General features: G+C 44.7%; 1 long non-coding RNA gene across 6 annotated transcripts in view; it reads left to right on the top strand.

Annotated features, from left to right (window-relative positions):
* The window catches only part of LOC146401113 (uncharacterized), a 51568-nt gene that overhangs the window by 8470 nt on the left and 24102 nt on the right, over nucleotides 1–18996 (top strand). For 2 of the 6 annotated variants that reach the window (XR_014813533.1, XR_014813532.1), the window contains one exon: nucleotides 578–632. The exons of 1 other annotated variant lie outside the window; for it this stretch is intronic. This is a non-coding gene — a long non-coding RNA (uncharacterized LOC146401113). Of the gene's footprint in view, nucleotides 1–577; nucleotides 633–13661; nucleotides 13779–16924; nucleotides 17551–17682; nucleotides 17874–18996 lie in introns of all 6 variants that reach the window. 3 more of the 6 variants (XR_014813535.1, XR_014813534.1, XR_014813536.1) reach the window with 3 other exon arrangements.

Raw genomic sequence — 18996 nt, 5'->3', positions numbered from 1 at the left:
TGAGGCTATTACAGACATAGCTGCAGTGAACACTAGTGTACAGATTTTTGTGTAAACATAATTTTTCATTTATTGGGGACAGACGCCCCCAAACGCAATTATTGGGTCATGGTCATATGGCAATTGCATACTTAGTTGTATACGGAACACCAGTAAATTTGTAATGAATAAGGAAGGAATGAATAGCATTGCATCAAAATCTTTAGAGTGAATATTAGGATCAATTAAATCTGTTTTTACAAATTGCACAGTCAATCATATTAGCCACAAGAATGGTATTCTAAATACACTGAAACATACTGTGGAGCAGAAATCAATAAAGCTTAAATGTGATAAGCTTCTTCATTACTCTAGGAGTCAGGGTTTTTATCCGCAACTGTTTCCAGCAATAAGGACGTTAGATTTCTGACAAATGATGTGCAGACACTGCACTAGAATGTTTAATCTCTAAATGGCTGTACTTTGGAAATGAAAATTGCGTTTAAAAGCCCCCACAGATGATAGTTTTTGGTACTCACTAATGTACATTAAACACGTAGCCACAAGTCCTTTCGCATTTTTTTTCTATTTTTTATAGTGCTCTACTGGACACCTTAACGATGCTACAGCCTAGGCAGCATTCTCATTTCATGGTGAGTCTGTCTTCTCATTTGAAATTCACACCCAGCACTTAGAATAAAGTTTTTCAGGTATCATGGAAGGAGCCTGTGCTCTAGACCCAGACAGACATGAGGCTGAATCTGAGCAGTATCACTTACCGGCAAGTTACAGAATCTCTCCTGGATTTTATTTCCTCATCCGATAGGTGGAGATTATTCTAAACAGCCCACGTGACACTGCAGGGCTCTCAAGAGAAACAGAAAATAACTTGTACAAAGTGTCTCCTGTAGAAAAGGCATGGAGAATGCTAGGTTCCTTTCTCCTCTGGATTTTTAATTATCAGAGGAATAAATTCTCAAGGCCTATTTATACAGTTTGTTCCTGTTGTCCAGGAGACTTGAAGGAGTAAGTAAAAAAAGCAATCATGTTCTAAAAAAAAGCAGTCAGATCCAAGGAGATACTCAAGGGTAGTTGGTACAGCCTGATAATGGGTCTTCTACAGACTGGTGGTAGGTATTAATATAAAGAAACACAATTTGTGCCCCATTGAAAAGGTGGACGTCTTGGAACATAAACCCTATCTCTATATTTCTTGACTTCTTTTTTCTTGGCAATGAATATACATCCACTACAGTTCCATTCCACTAAGTGAAGGAACTGTGTTTCTTAATTTGGACGGATGTATTTTTTTTTTTTAAATCTTTTTAGGGCCACACCCATGACATAGGGAAGTTCTCAGGCTAGGGGTCGAATTGGAGTTGTAGCTGCCGGCCTACACCACAGCCACAGCAGCACAGGCTCCAAGGCTCGTCTGCAACCCACACTGCAGCTCACGGCAGTGTCAGATCTTTAACCTACTGAGGGAGGCCAGGGATCGGACCCGTGGGTTCAGTTCTTCACTGCTGAGCCATGACAGGAACTCCTGGACTAACATATATTTATTATTAGTAATTAATGCTATCAGAAGCAAGAGCACCGCTGACAGAGCCCAGAATTTTAAACAAACAGCAACTTGCAGAATGGCCACAAGAACTGGAGCTCCCGCTGTGGCACAGTGGGTTAAAGATCCGACATTGCAGCAGCTGTGGTGTAGTCGCAGCTGTGGCTCATGATCAGTCCCTGGCCCGGGAACTTGTATATGGCACTGGTGCAGCCAAAAAAATAAAATCAGATTTCTTGGAGAGATATCACCATTTATAACAAGCGGGAATAGTAGCTCACTAATCATCTTGTATCTGATTGGAATTTATAAAATTGGTAAGGATTGTAAATCAACGATACCTTAGTAGATTTTTAAAAAAAATATTAAAATTGAGAAGGAGAAGTGGTAGCCTTTCTACCTGACTACTTGCTCTGCAAAATTTAGGACAATAAACCTAATTGACAAAAAAATGCAAGTTGCCATAATTTTGTACTTTTCAATGGCATTTTGGATTATTCTAGAGAGGCTTTTTATGTCAGAAGGGATAATGAGAAGAGACATTTACCGGAAATTTAAAGGAGCTACTCCATAATACAGTGATTGGGCATACATTTCAACTCTATTGAGGCTAATAAGAAAATCTGTTTAAACAGGGGTGTAGGAATTCCCATCGTGGCGCAGTGGAAACAGCTCCGACTGGGAACATAGGGTCATGGGTTCGATCCCTGGCCTCACTCATTGGGTTAGGATCCAGCGTTGCCGTAAGCTGTGGTGTAGGTCGCAGACTTGGCTCAGATCTGGCATTGCTGTGGCTCTGGCCTAGGCCGGCAGCGGCAGCTCCAGTTGGACCCCTAGCCTGGGAACCTCCGTATGCCTCAGGTGTGGCCCTAAAAAAAAGACAAAACAAAGAACAAACAACAAAAACAGTGGTGTAAAACAGAAAAGTGAAGGCTGGCTCTATTCTCTGGAGGACTAGGTACCACGTGGGGGACGGAGGGCTATACCAGGCTCTGCCCGACTTGGAATATCGTCTCTGTAGGTCCAACCCAGAGGTCTCAGTGATGATGGTTAGTCTTCTTCAGGGAAACCCCGTTAAAACGTGTTCGGATTACCTTGGTTCTGCGATCCCTTAGCCCTTGGCATTGAGTAGTTAACTAGATCAGCTACTTGCTACCTGAATCAGAAGATGGAGAAAATGAAGCACAGGCGGTTTTGCTGGGTGCAGGGAAGGTTATGGGACGTTCCTGGCATCTAGTGTTTCCAAGGCAGAACAAAAGAGGAGCTGACAAAAAAGAGATGGGACACAGGAAAAGGAAGCAGGAGCACCCTGGAGTCTGGCAGGGTCAGCAGACCGTAAACTCCCCATGGACAGGAAGCCTGCCTGGTTCACCATTGCTCACCAATGTGTGGAGCCTGAATACTGCAGTGACCGGAACATGGTGGGTGCACAACAAATATTCACTGAATAGATGTTCTAAAATGGGGAGCGGTGTCTATTCTGAAAGGAGAGGCAGAGCTCCTTACATTAAACTTACATGCCCGATGAAGTTTGCCTAAACGTGGCTCTGCTGAAGACTGTAGAGCCAGGGTGTGGATGGGGAAGCTCGTGGAATTTCTTTCTATAAGTCTTTAAAGACAAGGCCGATTCTCATTTGTCTGGAAGGGTTTCTCTGAAGAGCAGAAGAATGGTTCTGAGTAATTTGAATAGCCTCTGACCCTGTTTTTTTCATCCTTGGGTTTTTTTTTTTTTTGATTTCAAGAAACGCATCGCAAAGGCATTCCAACTGCATCACCTTCACACAAGTGACAATCATCATTTGTTGAGAGTCTTTTGTATGCCAGGCAACGGGTCGAGTTTGTAACCTGTGCTCTGATGAATAGTTTGATTTTTGAGAACGCCCGTGGATTTTAACATGCAGTGACCCAGGACTCCTGCAGGTGTCACTCTTTTCCTGCAGAATGTTACCCGTCAAGCCCTGAGCCTTAGCACTGAGATAGGGCCGAGGAAATGATTTTAAAGTTGGATCCTGCTGTATAGCACTGGAAACTGTATCTAGTCACTTATGATGGAGCAGGATAATGTCAGAGAAAGAACCTATACATGTATGTGTGACTGGGTCACCTTGCTGTACAGGAGAAAACTGACAGAACACTGTAAACCAGCTATGGTGGAAAAAATACAAATCATTAAAAAAAAAATAAAGTTGGTACACTAAGGCTTAAAAAAAAATCAGTTTGTTGCCTGTACCTGAACTGAACTTCCTAAATATGAATCAGCCTGATTGCTAGAAAGTTAATTAAAAAAAAAATAGAAACCCTGGTGATTATGTTCACATATTTTTTGAATGGCTTTTGCGGTTTTAGCTTATCTTGAACCTAAAAGAAGATAATTTGTTGTCCTATCTTCCTCAGGAAAACTGAAACGGAATTTCTCTTGAAAGGCAAGCTTTAGCCCCCTAGATGGATGAAGCTTCTCCCCGCCCCTTCTGCCTCATTTTGAAGCACCCTCTCTACCTCATTTTTGACTTCTCTTCCCTCTCCTCACAGGGGCTGGTGTGGCTGAGCTGGGGGTGGGGGGTGACTGGTCAAGTCAGTCTGGTTCCTGGGTGGGGGTGGAGCTCTTCAGCCTCAGGTGCCTCCACCTGGGCCTCCGCTTCTCCTTCCGTCTGTGGCCATGGCCGGTGCTGCCCGAACAGCCCTTCAGAAACATGCAGGACAGGGTGGACGCCTAAAGCAGAATTAGCCACATAACCAGAAGGAGCAAGTTTTTAATGGCTCTCTCTTGATAGTTACGAAAACACTCTTGTAGGCTTTCCTGGCTTTCCTGATGGTTCTGGGCAAATGCACAAAATCTTTTTATCCCTGCAGCTCTGTCTGTGGCTCTGGTGAGTCAGTGTGTCATATTGGGGGCAGCTTCCGATTAGCTGGCACACTTCTGAGACGTTTCGGGTTTTGTATCTCAGAGCTGTGAAGCTTTACCTCTTTCATCTGACCCTTGGGTACAGCTCCAAAGCAGGCCTTCCTTGAGAGTGGTCTCTTAATTATCCACGTCTGAATTAAGGGGGAAAGAAGAGCAAAATCTTAGTCATGGCTTTCTTCTGAACTATAGAACCAGATTCTCTGGAGAATTTCTAAGAAAGAGGAGTTACCATCATGGCTCAGCGATAAGGAATCCGACTAGCATCCATGAGGTTGTGGCTCCTGCTCAGTGGGTTAAGGATCTGCTGTTGCCGTGGGCTGTGGTATAGGTCGTAGACACGGCTTGGCTGTGGCGTAGGGCAGCGGCTGCAGCTCTGATTTGACCCCTTAGCCTGGGAACCTCCATATGCTGAGGATGCGGCTTAAAAAAAACATTACAAGAAACAACATTGATTCTTTCCCTCACTAAAATTTGAGAACCTCCAAACAGCAGGGCTCTCAGGAGCCAGCAGTCCCTGAGCACAGATGACAAGTTTGATTTGGTCCTCGCCGTCCCCTGCAATCCCTGCTCACGGGGGCGGGGGGGGGTCTTCAGGGCGTGCCCACATTCCTTATTCTCAATTAAGTTTGTCTGCAGAGCCTTTATTCATGATAGATGATCTGAGACTCTCCCAGCAGTCAGTGCATTTTCATAAAGTTGCCACTGCAGTTTTCAGGGGCCTCTGAATTCCAGCATGTTTATGCTGGATTAAGCCTGGTACAGTCGGGACCCTCTGCTTCTCTTTCTCCTTTCTCCCCGTCTGTCTGGTGGTGGTCCTGGCTAACCCCCCTCTTCTTCTTCTCTCATTTTTTTTCTTTTTATGGCCACATCTGTGACATTTGGAAGTTCCTGGGCCAGCAGTTGAATTGGAGCCGCAGCTGCAGGCCTACGCCACAGCTGCATCAACACTGGATCTGAGCCGCATCTGCGACCAACACCACAGCCCGCTGCAATGCCAGATCTTCAACCCATTGAGCCAGACCAGGGATCGAACCCTCATCCTCACAGAGACAACATTAGGTCCTTGACCCGCTGAGTCACGCTGGGAACTCCTTCCCCCCCTCCCCTCTCTCTTCTTTTCTTTACCTAGCAAGAAATGACCCATTAAGATCTGATCCTGTGTCATTCCTCAGGGAAGGACTCCTCAGATCCTCTAGGAAGAGGAGTTCCTGCTGTGGCTCAGTGGAAACAAACCCAACCAGTATCCATGAGGACGCCGGTTTGGTCCCTGGCCTCACTCAGTGGGTTAAGGATCCGACGTTGCCGTGAGCTGTGCTGTAGGTCGCAGACACAGCTCGGATCCCGAGTTGCTGTGGCTGTGCTGCAGGCTGGCAGCAACAGCTCTGATTCGACCCCTAGTCTGGGAACCTCCATGTGCTGCGGGTGAGGATAGGAAAACCAAATACTCGGGAACAGATGGATGATCGCCCTGAGCAGGGTACTTACTGCCTCGCTCTCTAGTTTGTTTGTTTCCTTTCAGCTTCTGAGACGTAGTTTTCATCTTTCTTGTTCTCTGGCATCAGGCCTAGGGACTAAGACATAGGAAATGCTTACTAAGTGTGTGCAGACTCACAAAAGGATTTTTCAAAAGTCCCACCTCCCACTTCAATTTCTGTAAATCAGTGTATAGCAAATATTAATAAGCTCCTTGAGCATAAGGCCCATGAATGCTTCCTTTTAACATGAACAAATCAACCTATAAATGACAATGGTCTTGTTTTACTTCTGTGTCCCGATTTGAGATGCTGTTATGTGGCACCTTAAGGGGAAGGGCCACATCTCACTCACGTCCAGCTCTTGACATAGTATCTGGTACATAATAGTGCTTGCTACGTGTTTGCTGAAATTAAATTCAAGAAGCTACCCAAGAATCACTCTGCCTGAGCTCACGAAGTACAGCCAGAAAAGGTAGCCTCACGTTTACACAGGCAGCTGGAATGAGTTAAAGGGTTTGTCCTGGGCGCGGCGCTGTGGAGAGGGGAGGCGGGACTAGAGCCCGGGACTGCTCAGGTCTGGAGCAGCCACTCAGCAGCAGGGCAGAGAGACTGGGCCCTCTCCCGGGTCCCTGGCCGGGGAGCCTCCCTGTGAGGGGTCATGGATCTCATTTGCCAGAGACGACCGTTCGATCCATGTGTCATCTCCCACCAGGCAGTTTCGCGTGCCCATCCTCTAGCGGCGGGCCGGGGGGAAATCGAGGGGCCTCAGTAAAGACTCACGTCATTACGTGGTGTTTTTAGTATGTGCCTCCTCTGTCATCGGTGGGGGAAAAAAACCTTTTGTTGACCAGGTTGTAGTGCTACCTGTCGCGGGTAGGGGGCAGTGCTGGAACACGGTATATGTGAGAGAAGCCGAGTCGCAGAAGAGGTGACACCTTTAAGGGGTCTTCTGGAGTCAACTGACTGAATTTTCTTGCTGCAGCAGCAACCACTACCAGCCCCAGCACTAGCACCAGTATTAATGACTACTCATTTCATGGCTGGTGAGTGGCAGCATTGATCTTTTGAACCCAGGTCTGCTGACTTTTAAATTGGTATTTTTTTAACCACGCCATAATGTGATTTCTTTCAAAAGATTTTTTTGTTTGTTAGAAGTAGTTATACATCTTTTTCCAGATATAAGAATAGTAAATTGGGAGTTCCTGCTGTGGCACACTGGGTTAAGAGTCTGACTACAGCAGCTCAGTTTGCTGTGGAGGTACAGGTTTGATCCCTGGCCCCTGCACAGTGAGTTAAAGGATCCAGCGTTGCTGCAGCTGCAGCTTGATTCCATCCCTGGCCTGGGAGCTTCCATACACTGGGGATGCAGCCGTGAAAAAAAAAGTAGATTATCCTTATAAAATTCAAACTTGAAGAAGGTAAAAGTTTCCATTTTTCTAACTCCCTTCCATATACAAGTAATGTCAACAGCTCAGTATATATTCTTATATTTTTTCCTATGTATAAATTTACATATATATATTTTACTGGTAATAAAAAGCATATTATGGATTTTTTCCATTGAAAGCTTTATGCAGAGCGGACCAGGACTTGCTCAATGCATACCTAGACTAGTATGTTATGCACAGCTTTTTGGAGCTAGTATGTGTGGTTACGTTTAAGTGTTGGTCCTGCAGCTCCTAGCAATTGTTTTTCTCCTGTTCTTTTCCATATTAGCACTGTTGTGATTTCAGCCCTTTTAATTTGTGACACATGGTGTGATTCAAACCACTGAGTCTTAGCATCTGTCAATGATAAGATCATTCTTTTTAGTGATATAAGGATGGTTGCCAATAATGTGGCGAATTTGGCTTTTCCTTGTCATGTGGAAAAAGAACTTGTGGGTAATAATGGTTTTTTTTTTCCCCCTACTTAAGCTTCGGTCAGTATCCTGAAGTCTCTTAAATTTCCACACAAAATTAAAGCTATGGTGCTTTTGGATTTTCTGAAGCAAAACTATTTTTCTCTGTCTCCTACACTGGCATTCTAAATCGTTTGTGTCACACTAGCTGACACTGCTCTTTGACACCTGGGGATCTTGTGTGCTGCAGTCATAAGGAGGAACAGGGCAGTTCCATCAGTGACGGCGTGAGCAGTGGGTGGGGCCCGAGCGGCTGGAGCCGCATTGAGGCCACGGATGTGCTAAGCGAGCTCACATGAGGACGCCCCCTGCAGAAGAGCAGCGACCTGTCTTCTTTGATACTGTCCCTGAAGTTATTGATTGAAGGGTCTCGTTCTGTCCTTTGAACTCTCTTACTCTGTTTAGTACTACTTATTTTTCATGTCATGCCTCTTAACTTCAATATTTGTATGTACCTAATTTCTCTCTCCATCTACATATAGATATACACTATGCGAATATAGTAGCAGTATATTATATACACACACACTTTAGTAGTATGGTGTTACCTGTTTATAAATAAGGAAATATGCATTTTTGGTATTGAGTGTGTGTGTATGTATGTGTGTGTGTGTGTATATATATATATATATGCTCAAGTTTTTTTCCTGGTGGTGGTATATGATTAAAAATATTTGAGACCACTGTACAATATTATGAATTCCTTGCTGACAGGATTCATAGAGTCTCCTCTTGATGCTCCTAATTGTGAGTCACAATGCCTGGCCTCTAATAGGTGGTTAATGAGGGTTGTTGGCTGGCTGGCTAGATAGAGAGACAAATGGATAAATTGTGTGATTCCATTTCTCTTTGTGAGTAGTCACCATTTAGTAAAAACTTCAGCTACTAAGGACACTTCTGGGTGATCAAACGACTAAACTCTGGTAATTGATGGGCGTGCTTTGTTTGGGTATGTTAAACACTGATTCAACTTGCCGTATTTTTCAACAGTCCACCAGATCGATGGATTACCACAGAATACATGGTGAATACGACCGAGAAATTTTTAGGTAACTCTGCTCCCCGGATTCATTTGTCTTAAATATTGTCAGAATCCTACCATGACCTCCACAACCTCTCTGTTGAGAGTTATTTGTATTTCTTCTCCCTTTGCTGAAACGGTCTTGTGGTTAGAGCAGTACCAGGCGTCATCAGGGATGCAGAAGGAGGGAGAAGAGCCCTAAGAGGGTTTGTGTGGCTCCTGGTCACCTGAACGGTTGACCCCACTAACACTAGTCTTCTCACTCCCAACCGTCTCAGGGAACAGCGGTGGGATGGAGGGTCCCTGCCAAGCCGTGGTGCCCCTGACTCTGGCTTCCTATCCCCGCTGCCATGGCAGATTCTTTCCAACGTCCCTGCCTTTTTTAATATTCATTCCCACCTTCCGTGTAAAACAGTCCCTACAGTACATAGCGGGGACGCGAAAACCGCTCACCACACGTACCTTCCCTCTGTAACTTGTGCCCGTGTGTCTGCAGACGTGCTTGTCCTGGGTGCTGGAGGTGGCAGGCTGGGGGCGAGCACCAGCGCACTGCCCGTTCTGCTCAGCACCACCTGTCCGCCTGTTGCGGGGGGAAGGGGGATTGTCTTCCTCAGCTTTTCTCCTTCTTCTTCTTTTCACAGCCACACAGGTGGCATAAGGAAGCTCCCCGGCTAGGGGTCAAATCGGACCTGTAGTTGTGACCTAAATCACAGCCACAGCCACACTGGGTCCTTAACCCACTGAGCGAGGCCAGGGATTGATCCCGCATCCTCACAGACACTATGTTGGGTTTGTTTGTTTGTTTTTTTTTTTTTTTTTGTCTTTTGTCTTTTTGTCTTTTGTTGTTGTTGTTGTTGTTGTTGTTGCTATTTCTTGGGCTGCTCCCGCGGCATATGGAGGTTCCCAGGCTAGGGGCTGAATAAGAGCTGTAGCCACCGGCCTACACCAGAGCCACAGCAACGTGGGATCCAAGCCGTGTCTGCGACCTACACCACAGCTCACGGCAACGCCGGATCGTTAACCCACTGAGCAAGGGCAGGGACCGAACCCGCAACCTCATGGTTCCTAGTCAGATTCGTTAACCACTGCACCACGACGGGAACTCCTATGTTGGGTTTTTAACACACTGAGCCACAACAGGAACTCCTGTATTCCTCAGCTTTATTTTCTTTATGATCCTCCTTCCCTGTGCAAATACACAGAGACCAAAAGAAGATTGGCTGCTGTATAAACCCCGTCCTCTTGCCATCAGGATATCCCACATCAAGTTTGGCTTGGTGCATTGCTGATGCAACCTTTGTTGTGCATTAAAAATAGAAGGAGGAGTTCCCGTCGTGGCGCAGTGGTTAACGAATCCGACTAGGAACCATGAGGTTGCGGGTTCGGTCCCTGCCCTTGCTCAGTGGGTTAACGATCCGGCGTTGCCGTGAGCTGTGGTGTAGGTTGCAGACACAGCTCGGATCCCACGTTGCTGTGGCTCTGGTGTAGGCCGGTGGCTACAGCTCCGATTCGACCCCTAGCCTGGGAACCTCCATATGCCGTGGGAGCGGCCCAAGAAATAGCAACAAAAAAGAAAAAAAAAAAAAAAAAAAGAAGGAAATACGAATTGCTCTAAGTGTGGGCCTCTGTTGGAGTCCGCCTGTGAATTATGTGAGTGGGTAGTTTCTAGGGATAAGACCATTTTTTGCCTCTTGTGCTTCTTCTTTTGTTTGCCCTGCTCAAAATCATATATTAGACAGGAATGCCTCTCAGTGCTGGTGCCATGAATGATATTCCTGACTAATTTTGCAAGAGAGAAGAAAGCACATTGAGGCAGAGTGGTCTCTACTAACAAGTGAGATGAAAGTTAGTCGTACTCTGTTCTTTTCATTTTAACTCAAGGTGGTTAATTTTTCCAAAAAGTTTTTAGGAACCAATTATATGTGTCAGTGACTTTCCTTTAAAGCGGATGGTTAGCCCATGTTACGATACAGCTGTTTTTTATGCTGAGAGGAGAATCTAAATCTTCCTCAGAACCATAGCAGAGAAATGGTTTACTACTTGAGATCTAAAATGTATGATTATTAGCCATTACTGGTGAAATTACACTTTTTCCCCCCTTTATTGTCTATGATTGGTGCAAACTGTAAGCCACAAACTCAGGCAGGCAAAAGATAGAATTGTATTTTTCTTTTTTTGTCTTTTTAGGGCTGTTCCTGCGGCATATGGAGGTTCCCAGGCTAGGGGTCAAATCGGAGCTACAGCTGCTGGCCACAGCCACAGCCACGTAGGATCTGAGCCGCATTTGCAACCTACAACGAAGCTCACAGCAACGCTAGATCCTTAATCCACTGAGCGAGGCCAGGGATGGAACCTGCGTCCTCATGGATACTAGTCATATTGGTTTCTACTGAGTCACAGTGGGAACTCCAGAATTTTATTTTTCTAGCCCTTGGTTAGCTTTAGACACAATTTAGAATAGATTTACAAGGAGATCCTGCTGAATAGCATTGAGAACTTTGTCTAGATACTCATGTTGCAACAGAAGAAAGGGTGGGGGAAAAATGTAATTGTAATGTATACATGTAAGGATAACCTGACCCCCTCGCTATACAGTGGGAAAATAAAAAAAAAATTATTAAAAAAAATAAAAAAAAAAGAAAGAAACAACCTGTAACTGGGTTAAATAATGTCCCTACCCAAGTTCATGTGACCTTATTTGAAGACAGGGTCTTTGCAGAAATAATCGACTTCCGACGAGGTCATACCGGGTTAGGGTGGGCCCTTGGAGCAGAGGGGAGGCGTTAACACAGACAGACAGGGGAGAGAGGTGAGGCTGGGGCAGAGTGGAGAGTGCATCTCTAAGCCACAGAAGGACAAGGGATGCTGGCAACCATCAGAAGGTGGAAGAGGCAGAAAGATTTTTCCCCAGAGGCTTCAGCACTGCTGACATCTTAATTCAGACTTGTAGCCTCCAGAACGGTGAGAAAACGAGTTTCTGTTGTTTTAGACTATTCAGTTTTTGGTAATTTATTATGACAGCCCTGGGAAACTAATACACAGCTTCTTTTTAAGATGGAGTAGCAGAAAATTAACCTCATAAAACTTGGGGAATTCCTCCTCTTTCTCTGGAGTTGCCATAAGGAGCAGCAAGATGTGATGCGAAAGTGTGGGGACCCATGGAAAGTCAGATCCGTGATGCCACTGGTGTCCCAGTGCTGTCTCCCAGTTGGCCTGGCCCCATTAGTGCCCCTCTCTGAGTGCTGCAGAGGTGACCTTTGCTCCCGCCTGTGCGACCTCTCTAGTTTGGCACTTCGTCCACTCTTGAGTGGCGTGACAGCAGTTTCTGTGTTTCTCCCATGCCGAGCTGTGATTCGTGAAGATAGTCTGCAACTGTTGTTGTTGTTGTTGGGTTTTTGGTTTTTTTTGTTTTTTTTTTTTTGTCTTTTTAGGGCCGAGCATGCAGCACGTGGGTGGAGGGTCCCAGGCTAGGGGTCAAATTGGAGCTGCAGCTGCCGGCCAACACCACAGCCACAGCAACACTAGATCTGAGCTGCGTCTGCGACCTACGCCACAGCTCACAGCAGTGCCTGGGTCGGTAACACATTGAGCGAGGCCAGGGGCAGAACCCTCGGCCTCATGGATGCTATTTAGATTTGTTTCCGTTGTGCCGCAGTGGGACTCCCTGTTTTCTTTTCTGAGATATTAACATCTCCCAGGACTTTACCAGGACAGTAGATTGCAAATCCCCTCTGTTCTTTAACCCCACAAACCTATTTGGGGGTGTTGCCGCCTGTCCAGAACTTGGCCCAAGGAGTGACTCAGAGTTTATTACTGATGTATGTTCTCCTTATTGGGGATTATTTTTCTAGCCTTATGTGGTGGGAAGGGAGTGGAAAATTCTTGCTCATTTGTACAGCTTTCTCTGCGATCTTCTGTCCATGTCTTAATCCTTCCCCCACTCCCAAGAGCCGAAATCAGTGACTCTGAACTGGAGGTGGTTTCCTCCCTGGGGGTCGTTTAGAAATGTCTGGAGACATCTTCGGTTGTCAGAACTGGGGAGCGGGAGGTCACTACTGGCGTCTGGCAGGTAGAGGCCAAGGTTGCTGCTAAATGCAGAGGACGGCCCCCAATCCTTCCAATTCCTCGTTCATATAAATAAAGGACTTACATTAAAAAGCAAATAGAGCAAAGCATTCGGGACTTCTGATTGGCTGGATAGCCAATCACCTGATTTAGGAGGGGAAGAATGTCTACTTTGGAGCCCAGCCTTTCTGGATTCCCTGGAGGTGTTCATATGTCTTAGGCAAGTACCCATTTTAGCTAATTTGTGCCAGGCTGTGAAGAATGTTGGCCTGAGAATGTATCAAAGTGGGTTCCAGTCTTGCTTTTCCTACCAACTGCTTAAGCAGGCAACTGGGCCTCAGTTTTTGCACGTGGCAGAGATTTAAGCTAGGTTATCTCTGAAATTCCTTCCGTTGATTCCCCCCTATGATCTAGAAACAGATTGTGAACAGAAAAAACTTTTAACATATAGAGTCTTAGAGGTACATCTTTTCTTCTTACAAATTCTTTGGAAATATGGAGACTGCCAGCCGTCCAGCAAAGTGTATTCTCCTCTTCTTCCACACGCCAGTAAACGAGAGTAAAAGGAGAAGCTTCTGTAGTACGAGACCCACCAGTACAGTGACTTAAAAAAAACGAAGCCAGACCACATTTCCCACATTCCTCTGCATTTGGGTGTGATTAAGTTCTTGCTAACAGAGGGCGAGCAGGCGTCTAAACTCTGCCCTTCGTCCTAAGGTAGTGCGTGTGACTCTTTCGTGCCTTCCCTTCTCTTCCAGCTAGAATCCCTGGTCTTTCAGTTTCAAGCGTGCGGGTGAGAATGGAGCCCGTGGAGCAGCAGGATGAAAGGGACCTGGAACCTCAAATGTTGGAATAGGGCAGAACTGTCCCACCAGGTAACAGTGCTGTCCTCAGTGCTTTTTGATGTTTAAGACACAATTTTATTATTATTTTATTTTATTTTAGTCTTTTTAGGGCTGCACCCACAGCATGTGGAGGTTCCCAGGCTAGGGGTCTAATCGGAGCTGTAGCTGCCAGCCTATGCCACAGCTCACGGCAACGCAGGATCCTTAACCCAGTGAGCAAGGCCAGGGATTGAACCTGCATCCTCATGGATGGTAGTCAGGTTCGTTTCTGCTGAGCCACAATGGGACCTCCCTCCCTTGTTTCTTTTATAGTCACTGTATTGTCAGCTGTTTTTATTATAGCAGCATAGCTTTTTACCATCATAAATTGAGGAATTCGCTACATAATGGCCGAAACAGAAAATTTCAAAAGAAAGTGCATACTGTTCTACCCAGTATGAGGTGCTAGCATTGCCTCTTAACACTTCATCACCAAAAAATAAGTGAAACACTTTATTTTATTTTATTTTATTTTTTGTCTTTTGCTATTTCTTGGGCCGCTCCCGTGGCATATGGAAGTTCCCAGGCTAGGGGTTGAATCGGAGCTGTAGCCACCAGCCTACGCCAGAGCCCCAGAGCCACAGCAACGCGGGATCTGAACCGCGTCTGCAACCTGCACCACAGCTCACGGCAACGCCAGATCATTAACCCACTGAGCAAGGGCAGGGATCGAACCCGCAACCTCATGGTTCCTAGTCGGATTCGTTAACCACTGCGCCACGATGGGAACTCCATTTTTTTTTTTTTTTTTTTTTTTGTCTTTAATAAGTGAAACATTTTAAAGCAAGGAGAAGATGTGGACAAAATTAGGTCTGTCTTGTTCAGAATCTTTTCTTTTATCACTTGGCTCTGTATCATTTTCTCGAGTAAATTCTGTGCAAATAATAGTCCTTATAATCCACTTTGAGTTGGCTTTTGTTGTTTTAGGCATGACCTCTGTGGTCAGAGAATGATCAGTTTCTTGATTTGTAGTTTCTCAAGCTTTAGACTTAGTGTGTTGTCTTTCCTGCTGTATTATTCCTCTTATAGTTCTCTCTCTTCCTGGTCTTAATGCGTTTCTGCGACACAGGGCATGTGGCTGTTGCCCGCGTCTCTATGCACAATTGTTTACTGCGGCCACTTGGAAAGAGCGCTTTATGCTGCCGGAAGGCAGAAGCAAAGGTAAAGGCAGTGGTTTAGATCATCTTGGCCTCTATTGGAAAGACGATAACTTCTTGCCAGGATTTTAAAGAAGTTACTACTGTCTGGCAAATGTTCTCTTTGGCAATTTTTATTGTGACTCATCTGCAAATTACAAGTAGTAATTCTTAAGTGGTAGTTCAAATATTATCCTAATCCTAACTCTGAACCGTTTTCATGTGAAATGAGAATTTCTTGTTTTAACTATGCAAACAGGAAGTATTTTGTTGGGATATATATTAGTTGAATTATCAGATCATGAATAAGAGAAGGATTATAAATGGAGTTTATTTATTATTTTAATTTTTAAATTTTTGTCTTTTAGGGCCTCACCCAAGGCATATGGAGGTCCCTAGGCTAGGGATCGAATTGGAGCTGCAGCTGCCAGCCTACACCACATCCACAGCAACGTGGGATCTTAGCCACGTCTATGACCTACATCACATCTCACAGCAACACCAGATCCTTAACCCACTGAGTGAGGCCAGGGATCAAACCCACATCCTCATGGATCCTAGTCGGGTTCATTAACCACTGAGCCACAAAGGGAACTCCCTGAATTTAATTTTATATATTTTCAAATGTGGACAAATAGGTTTATTTTTCTCCTAATGATTTTTTTCTGTCAGAGGTAAAGTTGATTTGCTTAACTATAACCTGAATGAAAATGAAAATCTTATCAATCTTTCTTCTTAACTTTCTTTAAATGGACCCATCTTATATACTTGGTGTAGGAGAGCTTGCAATATGGCTGCTATTTGAAATGAAAATCCTTCCCAGGTTAATAAAGTGATTTGTGTTAGAATATTAGATCAGTGACTTTAAAAAAAAAATGAACTGGGGGTATAACTTCCCCCAATCATTTAAAATTGGTTCTTTGGAAAGAAAACATGTTAGCATGTTTTAATCTTGATATTAGTTCATGCGAGCCTGTGTAATAGATTTTTGTTTTTCAAGTGACGAAATGAGAGTTGAAATCCATACTTGCTGTGGCTTCGTTTGGATTGACCAGGAGACCCACCTTTCTTCTGCACTTCTGAGTAGGCAGCTGTGGATGGTGTCACAGGAAGCAAATCCCCAACTGGGAACTTTTTGGAGTTGTTGCATTTGCTCTGTGTGCTCTCTGTGTTTTGATACACTGAGCAAGGAATGTTGATGAGACATGAGGCAGAACAGCTTGTTCCTCCACAGCTATTTTGACTTTGCAATGCTGGCAGTAGTAGAAAGAAAAAAAAAGTTTAGCGTGTTAACTAAGCAAACACATGGGGCTTGGGAGAAGGCTGGGGAACAGCTAGGCTATTCTCGGTACCAAGAACCCTGTTGCCCAGGAACTTTTAATTCCAGTTGGCGGATGCGTAGGACTTGGAGTTCTACATCTGTCTCACCGTCCTTTGTCTCTGGGGGGTTCACAGGAACAAATGGTGTTGCTGACAAAGTGAAGTTCAAGTTGTTGGATAATCAGATGTCAGCACAGAGAGGACGGCTTAGAAGAAGAGGTGCCTCAAAGGCTTCAGAATGTGGTTATGGAAGCCAAATGAGTTAAAATAAGTACCATGCTCCTTTAGGTGTTAATAAATACAGATTATCCTAAGGAAATAGACAATGTCAGAGTTCCTTTTGTGGCTCAGTGGGTTAAGGACCCAACGTTGTCTCTGTGGGAAGTGGGTTCCATACCTGGCCTCGCTCAGTGGGTTAAGGATCCTGCATGGCTACAAGCTGTGGGTTAAGTCTCATATTCGGCTTGAATCTGCTGTTGCTGTGGCTGCCACAGCTGCAGTTCCAGTTTCACCCCTGGCCACGGAACTTCCACATGCTGTAGGTACGGCTGTAAAAAGAGAAAAAAATGAACTAGAAAATATCTGAAGAGGGTTGGTTTGATTCGAGGCACTTCTAGGGATTTTAGAACAATGTGGATTATGAACTTGACTTTGTGAGTTATTGTTTGCTGTTTTTGACAGAGGTGACAGCGTGGCAGCTTTGCACCAAGGCTTTAAGAGGCGTGGCAAGCTTCCACCTGCCTTTCTCAAGCACCTGCAGTCTGCCATGAGAAGAGCATGCCAGTACCTTTTGCCTGGGTCCCAGAATCACAGATACAAGGAACCAGCCTGAATATTGGCCAGACTGAGCCTAATTCAGCTCAGCAAATCCACTGCTAGCCTGCAGACTTCTGAGGGAGAAAGCAATGTTTTTTTTGTTTTGTTTTGCTTTAAACTATTGAAATTTGGTGGCTGTTTGTTATGCAGTGTTATTACAGCAAAACCTGACTAATACACTTTTATTAGAGGCCTCCAATTTCAGGCCGTTGGTATGTGAGAACCAGAGCGTGTCTGACACCGATTGTATGAGAGGAAGCACTATCACTCCTTGTGGTTGCTGCAGTGCAGTCAGATTTACTGGCTACAACTTCAAAGTTTCTGACTCCTCTCTTCACTTTAAACTTGAATGGAATCCCAGTGGCCTGGTGTGACATCTGGCATCTTAAGTGGCCACGTGAAGAGCTGGGTGACACTGTTCAGAAGTGCAGTGCGCTAACTCCCACAGAGCAAACTTTGATCCGTGGGAAACTGAAGATGGGAGGGAGAAGGTAAACATGCCTGCCCCCTTCTTCCTCCTTCCCATGGACAGTCCCAACCGCACGACCGCAGAGCTTATCTGAAGAAGCCACGTGTGGCTAAGCAAATGCTTCTGCTGAAAGGTCTCCCTTGTCTTTTTCCAGCTCATTGGGAAGCCATGGCCAGCAGGATAACAAGTGCATCCTTTCCTGCCTCATTTCCCTTCTTTCCGCACGTTCACCAGCCTGGTTTTTAAATCCCAGCGAAGCACCAGCACTTAGTCTTGATCCAGGCTCTGTTTTCCAGAGACTCAAGCTAAGGCATAGACCTAGACCATCATGGCAAGAGGAAGATGGTAAAAGTGATGGTTATGGTGATGTTGGCGGGTGCCTGTTGATGTCCACTTACTGTCTATCAAGCAGTACGGTGACTGCGTTGGATAGGTTTCCTTTAATAGTCACTACAACTTATACTTTATAATATAATAGTATAAGTTATATTAACTTATAATATAACTTGGTAATATTTTCACTTCATTTTATGGAAGAGGAAATCAAAGCTTAAAGAGGGTTGATTATTTGGCTAAGATCGCCTGGCAAGTAAGTGGAGCTAACACATGAACCCAGATATTTCAGATGTCGTATCTTATGAGTTAAGCCATTAAGTGGCACAGATACACTATAGCATCAGTAACGCGTGCTGAATTGCAGTGTCTGTGTGCTCCAGAGTGTCCAATACAGTGTACTGCATATAGAATTCATTCTATATGTAATTTATTTATTTATTTATTTATTTTTTGGTCTTTTTGTTGTTGTTATTGCTATTTCTTGGGCCGCTCCCGTGGCATATGGAGGTTCCCAGGCTAGGGGTTGCATCGGAGCTGTAGCCACCAGCCTACGCCAGAGCCACAGCAATGCGGGATCCAAGCCGCGTCTGCAACCTACACCACAGCTCACGGCAACGCCAGATCGTTAACCCACTGAGCAAGAGCAGGGACCGAACCCACAACCTCATGGTTCCCAGTCGGATTCATTAACCACTGCGCCACGACGTGAACTCCCTATATGTAATTTATTGATTTTATAACTCTATTAGGCTTCTAGTTTTTAATAATATTCTAATAAATCTAGAATCATTCTGCTAGCATTCATGGATTGACAGTTTAAAAAATTAAACTATAAAAATGGTTTTCTAATTCAAAATACATTTTATTTATTAAACATGGCTCTTATGGTTTAATAACAAAACACATTTTGAATTAGAAGACCTTTTAGAATTTTGTAGGGCTAGAGAGAGACCATAATGATGATCTTGGTATTTTGTTGGAAAGTAGTAGCATGCATTTGAACCTGATGACTTGGAATAAAAGAATATTTATTACAGTTGGAATAACCTTTTTTTTTTTTTTTAAACACTCCTTGTTGCTTCATGGAGGCAGCTCATTGTAGTGGAGAAATAGTGAACTGAAAATAAGTGGA

Source organism: Sus scrofa, chromosome 8 (assembly GCF_054392235.1).
Source record: "Sus scrofa isolate SSC_HxYL_T2T_F1_AM1 chromosome 8, Sscrofa_HxYL_maternal_Yorkshire_Landrace_v2.0, whole genome shotgun sequence".
Classification (NCBI taxonomy): Eukaryota; Metazoa; Chordata; class Mammalia; order Artiodactyla; family Suidae; genus Sus; species Sus scrofa.
This window is presented reverse-complemented; position numbering and strand designations above follow the sequence as displayed.